This window comes from Lolium rigidum, chromosome 6 (genome assembly GCF_022539505.1).
Source record: "Lolium rigidum isolate FL_2022 chromosome 6, APGP_CSIRO_Lrig_0.1, whole genome shotgun sequence".
In the NCBI taxonomy this organism is placed as follows: domain Eukaryota; kingdom Viridiplantae; phylum Streptophyta; class Magnoliopsida; order Poales; family Poaceae; genus Lolium; species Lolium rigidum.
In genome coordinates, this window is record NC_061513.1 from 74,001,868 (window position 1) to 74,011,273 (window position 9,406).

The following is a 9,406-nucleotide window of genomic DNA, read 5'->3' on the forward strand; positions in this document are numbered from 1 at the left end:
AGGGTTTGTAACATCCCAAGTTTCAACAATAATAAAATCAAGAGAGAGTTTCAATTATTCAAAAATTGCAACAAACAAAAACTTTTTACATGCTTATAGTGCCACATATAGTTTTGTGCATTTGAGTGTGTTATCTATGTTCTATTGCCATGATGAGTGTTAGCATGTTTAACTATTGCTATGTGAACCCTAATCAAGATCACCAAACCCTAAATTAAGGAGAAATAAAGAAAATGGGAAAAACCCATATTTCACTTACATACACATTATGCCATTTTGCAATTCTTCAACCTAGGCCACAATTGCTTGCCCCATGGTTCCTAAAATACTTCAATATGATAAACTAACACTATTGCATCATTGAATCAAGAATCAAACACAAGGAAATCAAAAATCTTGCATACATATGATAATGGTCACTTGGACCAAAAATATTTTCTTCACCACTTTACCCCTCTGTATTTCTCAAATCCTAAACTAAACTTGGTCAACCAAAGCCATGTCATCCAAGACCATGTCAAGGTGAGTAACTTTGATGTTGACCACCCTCCCTAAAGTTGACTAGGTTGACCAGAATAAGAGTGCAAAGATGGAACCCGAGAGAGAGAAGAAGATCACCCCAAATTTGAAATTTTGCAAATCAAATCCAAATCGAGTACCAACACCACCAATACCTCACTCTAATTATATAAAAGAGATTCACCAAAAAGAATTTCAAAATTCAAATAAAATTTTCATGCGGCCATTGTGTCGAACAGGTGGCAGGCACCATTTCTAATTTGTGTTACACTCAATTGTCCACTGGTTTGTTCACTAAACCCCTTTTAACTTTGATCATTGCACCCTCTTACAACCCCTGCTTCACCCTAGTACCTGCCCTGGTCGATTAAAGTGAGAGGAGAGGGAAAAGAAACCCTAGACTAATGCATGCCGTGGCCATGCCGGCCACCTTTGGGCACCCCTCTCTCTGGCCTCTCCCTCGTCTTTTCTCCATGTCCTGGAGCACCCCTGCAACTCAAGGACACCAACGGTACCCAGCCCCAGCTCGCCAAGGCTTGGCATTGGCCGGAACCAGCGCGTCCAAAACGTGCCGGAGCGTGCCGGCCCGGCGTGGTGATCACGCTCCGGACGCGCCGAGACGTCGTGCCCTCGAGCGCCCTACGCCGCCTCTGCAAAGGCTAGCGCCGCGTCGAGCATCTACTCCACGCCCTCTACCAGCTAGCCACACTCGAACGACTGCGGCAGCCCTGTCACCACCGTCCTCGCCGGCGACGTACCGCGGGTACCGCCATGATTACTGCAAGAACTTGAGCGATCCCGTAGCCCTATCACTGCGCCAGCTAGCCCTAGAGCATCGCCAGGACGACGCCTACAAGATGCCTTCCTTGCATTGCCCTTTCGCTCGCCGGAAACGCCACGCCATGGCCGCGCCCTTGCAGCACCTCACGGCCACCATCGCCCGCTATAAATAGAGCTCCTCAGCCCACAACTTCTTCACACACTTTGCTCCTCTCCCTTCTCCGAACACTCTCCCCACCTCAATTGAGCACCACCTCGCCGGAGCAGCAGCAATTGGAAGCTGAGGTCCGCCGGAGCCCGCGGAAGCCCTGCTTCGATTGGAGCCTCCCCGAGCGCCACCACTGCACCAGTAGCTTCCTCGTCGACGACAACTTCTCCGCGCACCCTGCCAGACCCCTGCAACGGCCTGGTACGCCCTCCGACCCCCTACTGACGCCGTGAGATCGTCGGAATCCCGCCGGAGACGACGGCCTCTGTGAGCCGTGGATCTCTTTCCTAATCCTACGGCCTAAATCGATCATACCGTTTCGCTGTGTAATAAGTCACTGACGGGTGGCCCCCGCTCGTCAGGCAGCCCACTCGCACCAGATGCGTGCTGGGCCGCGCAGTGATGGTTTAAACCCTTTCGGCCCATTAGATTTTCCCGCGTGGCCCAAAAATTCAAATAGGATTTAATCTATTTAGTTCAAATTCAATACTGCTGCTCACTTCAAATTTGAATAGCTCGAAATATACTACACCAAATTTAACCAATTTTATATATTTAGAAAGCTCATGAAATTATCTAAATAATGCCACTGGCCTCATGTCCAAATTCGTATTAAATTTTAAATGACAAAAATAACAAGGCAGGGACTTTTTAACATTCAAACTTTATTTAAAAATTAACCAGGATAAATTTTGAATTGATTCCAATTCTAATAAATCACAAATGATGTTCTCTAATTGATTATGCAATAATATAGACATGCTATGTGTATGATCATGAACTAGATCAAATAAAATAGCTATGTAGTCAATTCTAGAACAATTCAACTTGGAATTCAAATTTAATAAATCCTATGAGAGCTACTATCTCATTGAAATCTTGATCCTAAGTGATATAACCAGGGGAAATGACCTAGGCTAATGAACCCCTGATAATTATTACTTAGAGATTTTAATGCATTTAAAATAGTAGTATATAACATGTGAAGTGTAGCACTTTAATTAAATTATACTCACATATAATAGATATGAAATGTTGACTTGGGTCAACCTATATTTCATACCTGATTATTATATGAAGAGATTAAATCTTAATAAGATATAATGAGAAGGAATAAATTTCTCTAAGGAGCTACATACCAAGTTTAAGAAATAGGAATAATGAGAGGAAATTATTTTCTCCTAAATAAGAATTCATCAAGTAGCTCACCATGCCATGTTTGATTAATAATAGGACTAGAGTGTGAAATCTTTTAAGTGTTTCTAGCTTAGTATGTGAGTTTGGTTTAGTATTTATACCTCGTATTCGTATATAGACGCTAGTAACGAGGAGTATCAAGAGGAAGAAGCCTACTCCCAGGAAGAAGAAGAGCACTTCGATAACTACTCAGCTCAAGGCAAGCTAACCCTTGCTAAATACAAATGCTTAGCTCTACAAGAGCAAAGGCACCATCACACTTTACTTTTATGTATTACCTATCCCATGTTTTTACTTAATTTTACTTTGGCTTATTTATTTCAAAGTACTTTTGATTTATGATTCACTTGGTCTAGAGTGGAACAATATTTGGCTTTAGATTAACACCACTCAAAGCTAGATAGCACCCCTCATATAGTTGCTATTGCTAATCAATTAAAATTGACTACTCTAGATGGGAACATGGTGAAGTGAAATGACTTTGAAAGAAAGTAAAGTGGAGATGGATGTGAACAAGAGAAGATAGTGATTTTTGATAAAATTGATGATTGAGTTTGAATGCGATACCCTTCCAATTATACAAGTACCCCCACAATACCCGATTATGGGTAGGGCTTAACTAGAAACTTGTGTATCTTAGTATGGGTTCCCTCTAAACAAGCATCATAGGGGTTACGCCGAGGCTGCCTCCGTATATGAGAAATAATGTGAATATGAGGTGAATGTACGACCCAAGCCTCGTGCGGTTCCGGGTTAACGGTTGGTTTTCACCGGGAGGCCAAGCTCATGGGGAGAGGTGCCTATATTAGGACATATAAGGGAAAGGTTAAGGTTGATGATCCGCGTACTGAGTTACGATGATTCGGGGTTATCCTCGACGGATGTAATCAAAAGTTGTGGCACAAGAGTACAACCTCTGCAGAGTGTTAAACCTATTCGAATAGCCGTGTCCGCGGTTATGGACGATTGGAAAGGCCATACTATCTCCGTTATCGAGAAAATTTGAAATGATGAATGTGAAGGGTGAGTTGACTTGGTTTCCAAATGAATTGTGGGAATGACACTAATGTTCCCACTTGAGTTAGTCTAGCAAATAATGGGTGTTTACTAAATGTTTATCAAATGAAAACTTGGCTTTATGCAAATAAACCTAGAGCTTAGTACCCCTTACTATACTTAATCTGTTTTACTTTAGTATTAGTTTGCGAGTACTTTAAAAGTACTCATGGCTTTGCCCTGGCTATTCAAATGCCAGACTTTGAAGAGGAACAACAGTATCAGGATGACGGACAGCAGGACGTCTACGATAACTAGGATCGTCTTCTAACGTCAAGCGTTGCCTGTGGAATATATAGTCCACTACTACTACGCTTCCGCTACTTATTTGTGATGTTGAACAATCTATTTGTGTAATATTGGATCATGTGATCCTTTGTTGTAAGACCTTATGTGTTGTAATAAATGATGACTCTGAACTACTTACTATTATGTCTCGCAAAAACAATCTTCCTGGGATTGCGATGTATGATATAATAGGGCATCCGGACTTAAAAATTCAGGTGTTGACAAGTTGGTATCAAAGCCATTGTTTGACCTTAGAAGCCCCTAGTTAGAATGGACGTTGACAAACTTAGTTTCAAATAGCTTAAATTGAATAATTATGAAAAATACAATCATACCCTTACCTTTGAGGTCTTTTTGTTAAATGGTCAATTCATGTTCTTATTTATAAGTCACATAAAATTTTGAACACTTGCACTCTTCTAACTTGCTTATCAATCCCTCTACAGATGGAGCCCATCATTCCGACGGAGCCCTTCGTTCGGACCCGGTGTACGACCCGGCGAACAGTGGGGATCTGATCTTTGAATGGGATTTGTTTGCCCTCACCGAGTTCCTCGGGCGCTCTCCTCCCGTGTTCTACGGGGGCCAGATCGCTGCCAGGCTTATGGCCAACTCCAGTGGCTCATCATGGCCAACCTCCCCGGGAAGCCGGAGTCACCCATGTTCCGCCAGATTCAGTTCTCTCTCCGAGAGAACAACTGGGTGGATGGACTCGCCCGCGCCCTACAGGAGGCTCTCGCTCGTCTGTGCGGGCAAAACTCGGTGGCCATCGAGGGGGAACGCTTTGCGCACTTCGCAAGGCACTCCTCTCTTGGACTGCCCCTCGACTCGCCGTTCCACCCCGTGCTAAGGCACCATGTGGATCACTTGGACTTCATATTGTTCGAGACTCGTGCTGAGCTGGACAACTCCCGCTCCGTCGCCATCCACACCCAGGGCCAGCTGAACCAGTACGCGGAGACCATCAAGGTCATCGCAAAGGAGCGTAGGACTCTCCGCCAGCTGGTCGCGAAGAGGGACTCCACTATCCACCGCATGAAGGCCAAGCTCGCCGTCCTGAAGGAGACCATCGCCACTCAGGCGGAACAGCTCCAGCTGCTGGAAGGATAGGGTGAAGGGGAAGACATCCAAGGGGATGGCTACTCCTATGTCAGCAATGACAACGACTACGAGGAGGAAGATGAGGGAGACCTGGACTTCCACCAGAACCTCGCCTGCCGGGATGGACACCACCTTCCCGCTCCGCATCGATGGATAGTTTCCATCCCTCTCCAAGCACTTGCGTCTCGTGATATGTATCGGTCCTTTGTACCCGCCCCATGTATCTTAGTTTGTTGAAAGGGTTCTTAAAACCCTCCTGAACATTTGGCTTGTAATATTTGCTACCTCCATGACTATGTTTGTGTGTGTAATATTATTATTTCTATGAATCAAGTTTAAATTGTGTGAATTTATCCCAAAATGAGCCGTAGAAATTTCCCTCTCATCTCGTTATCCATACTCCTGTTCAGATGGCACCTCCAGCTCGCAACGCCAATCCGGATGCGCTGACGCAGATATTGCAACAAATGTTGGCTGATAGAGAAGTTGATAGAACTGAAAGGCAAGCTAACCTAGCTGTACTTCAACAGCTTGCACAGAACAATCAGGGTCACGGAAACCACGACCATCCAGGCTCCAAGTTGAAGAACTTTCAAAACACCAACCCACCGGTGTTTAGCAAGACGGAGGAACCCCTTGATGCAGATGATTGGCTCCAAACCATGGAGAACAATCTTGAGGTTGCCGGAGTAGAAGATGGTGACAAAGTACTGTTTGCCACCCACTATCTGGCAGGACCTGCACGTGCCTGGTGGACGAGTGCCCGCGCATTAAATGCGGGGCAAATGATGACTTGGGCAGATTTAAAGCTCAAGTTTAGCAAGTATCACGTGCCACCGGGTCTCATCAAGAAGATGCGGGATGAGTTCCGCGAACTGAAGCAAGGCCGTCTCACCGTGGTAGAATACCGCGACAGATTCCTCACTCTGTCAAGGTACGCTCCGGATGAGACTGATACCACCGAGAAAAGGAAGGAGAGGTTCCTGAACGGACTGCATGATGAGATGCAGACTGTGTTGGTCAACATCCCTTTTGCTGACCTCGAAGCCCTTGTTGACTCCGCCATCCAGATGGAGGGCAAGCTGAATCAGGCCAATGAGAACCGCAAGCGCCGCATGATGCACCAAAGTGGGCCCAGCAATACCCCCAAGTTCCGTCCTAGCTCAAGCGGAGGATTCACCCCCGTAAACAACAGGCCCCTGACACGGATGTCGCGCCCCGGTTATCGGAACCGGAGTGGAGGAAACCCCAGGACCGGTGGACCCCACCACAACAACAACTACGTTCACCACAACAACAACTTCAACCGCGCTCCGATGAGAGCCCCCGCCAACAACAACAACACCAACACTGCTCCGAGGACTGGGAGCAATGTTGTTCCTGTCGCCACCAAGGACAAGTCCACCATCACTTGTTATGAGTGCGGAGTGGTGGGGCACTACTCTAACGAGTGTCCCAAGCGACTCACCAAGACCGCCGCCAACACCTCCGGCCTCGCTCGGCGACAGCCGCCGTGTCGCCAACAACAAGAAGTTCACCCCCAACAACCCGAACAACCGTGGCGGCCGCCTCTTTCACATGAGTGCGGAAGAAGCTCAGGAAGCCCCGGATGTGGTGTCTGGGTATGTTCTCTCGTTAACTCAATACTCGCAAGAGTGTTGTTTGATTCCGGAGCATCGCATTCGTTTGTTATCGAAGATTTTGCATGCACTAGTAAGATTCAACCCATCAGTTTGAAGCATGTCATGATAGTTCAAATACCTGGATCAACCACTAAAGCTAGAAAAATTTGCAAAGATGTTCCTATCAGAATTCATGAAATAGAATTTTATGCAAATTTGATTGTTCTGGGAACAAAAGGTTTGGAAGTAGTACTGGGTATGGACTGGATGTCGAAACATCATGGGCTGATTGATTGTGCCAAGAAGGCCATCACCATGACTAGTAGCACCGGAATTTTAGTCGAGCACATATCTGAAAGGCTGCCCAGAAAATTCACCTGCAACCAAAGTCTAGCTAAACCCACCTTGGATCAGATCAGGGTCGTTTGCCGATACCCCGAGGTGTTTCCTGATGATCTACCCGGTATGCCCCCAGATAGGGATATCGAGTTTATCATTGAGTTAATCCCTGGAACCGGACCTATAGCCCAGAGAGCTTACAGTATGAACCCGGCAGAATTAGTGGAACTAAAGAAGCAACTGGATGATATGTTAGCCAAAGGTTTGATTAGACCAAGTGCATCACCCTGGAGATCACCAGTATTGTTTGTGGACAAGAAGGATGGTGCGATCCGTTTATGTACGGATTACCGCAAGCTCAATGACGTCACCATCAAGAACAAGTATCCTTTGCCCAAGATAGAAGACCTGTTTGACCAGCTTGACCAGGTGCCACCGTATTCTCTAAGATTGATCTTAGGACAGGTTACCATCAGCTGAAAATCCGTGCAACGGACATCCCTAAAACTGCCTTCACCACCAGATATGGATTGTATGAGTACAACGTCATGTCATTTGGATTGACCAACGCCCCCTCTTATTTCATGAATCTTATGAATAAGGTCTTCATGAACTACCTGGATAAGTTTGTCGTTGTTTTCATCGACGACATCCTTATCTACTCTAAATCTGAAGAAGAGCATGAGCAACACCTGGAAGCGGTCTTAGATACCCTTCGGGAGCATCAGCTGTACGCCAAGTTCAAGCAAATGCGAGTTTTGGTTGAAGGAAGTAGGATTCCTGGGACACATATTGTCCGCCGGAGGAATTGCCGTTGACCCTTCGAAGATCAAGACTGTTGAAGAATGGAAAGCCCCAACCACTCAGACTGAGGTCCGTGCATTTCTCGGATTGGCGGGATATTACCGCCGATTCGTTGAAGGATTCTCAATCATAGCCGGACCGATGACTCAATTGCTTGAAGAAAGATAAAAAGTTCGAATGGACGAACAAGTGTGAAGAGAGTTTCCAATAGCTCAAGAGCAGACTGACTTCAGCCCCAATACTGATCATGCCGGACATCACCAAACCATTTGATGTGTATTGTGATGCTTCCAAGATTGGTCTTGGATGTGTGTTGATGCAAGAAGGGAAAGTGATATCTTACCTATCAAGGCAACTGAAGCAGCATGAGCAGAACTATCCAACCCATGACTTAGAGCTAGCAGCCGTGGTTTTAGCACTGAAAGTATGGCGTCATTACCTCATGGGTAATCGATGCGAGATCTATTCGGATCACAAGAGCTTGAAGTATATCTTCACTCAAAAGGAGCTGAACATGAGGCAGAGAAGATGGTTAGAGCTAATCAAGGATTACGATATGGAGATTCACTACCACCCCGGCAAGGCCAATGTGGTAGCGGATGCTTTGAGTAGACTGCCGTGCCAGTTGAACTCCATGATCGCCGAAGAGCAACCTAGCCTGTTTCAAGAGTTTGAACAGTTTAGGATGGAGCTAGTGAGTGAAGGATTTCTCGCTAGCATTGAACTTCAACCCACCCTGATTAGTCAAATCAAGGAAGCCCAGAAGAGCAATGCAAGCATTGACGGGATTAAGAGCCAGATAGCAGCAGGAAAGGCACCGGGATTCACCGTTGATGAAGAAGGAGTGCTATGGTACAACGGACGTCTTTGTGTACCGTCGGATTCGGAGTTGAAACAAGTCATTCTGAAAGAAGCCCATGACACCTTGTATTCTATTCATCCCGGAGGTACCAAGATGTACCAGGACCCGAAGGAACAGCTTCGGTGGCATGGAATGAAGCGAGAAATCGGGAGTTACATCGCCAAGTGTGACATCTCGTCGAGAGTCAAGGCCGAGCATCAACGACCCGCAGGACTGCTACAGCCCTCGCAGATTCCCGAATGGAAGTGGGATTCGGTAGGAATGGACTTCATCACCGGATTGCCCAAATCTAGTAAAGGAAATGATTCCATCCGGGTAGTGGTCGACAGAGTTGACCAAAGTCGCCCACTTCATTCCCGTCAAGACCACCTATCAAGGACCGAGACTTGCGAGTTATATATCTCAAGAATAGTCGACCGCACGGAACCCCGAAGTCAATAGTATCCGATAGAGGATCCCAATTCACCTCCAGATTTTGGCAGAAGGTACATGAAGGACTCGGAACCCGGCTGAATTTCAGCACAGCCTATCACCCGCAGACGGATGGACAGAGACTGAACGAGTCAACCAGATACTAGAAGATATGCTGAGAGCATGTGTGTTAGAATATGGATCTAAATGGGAAGACTG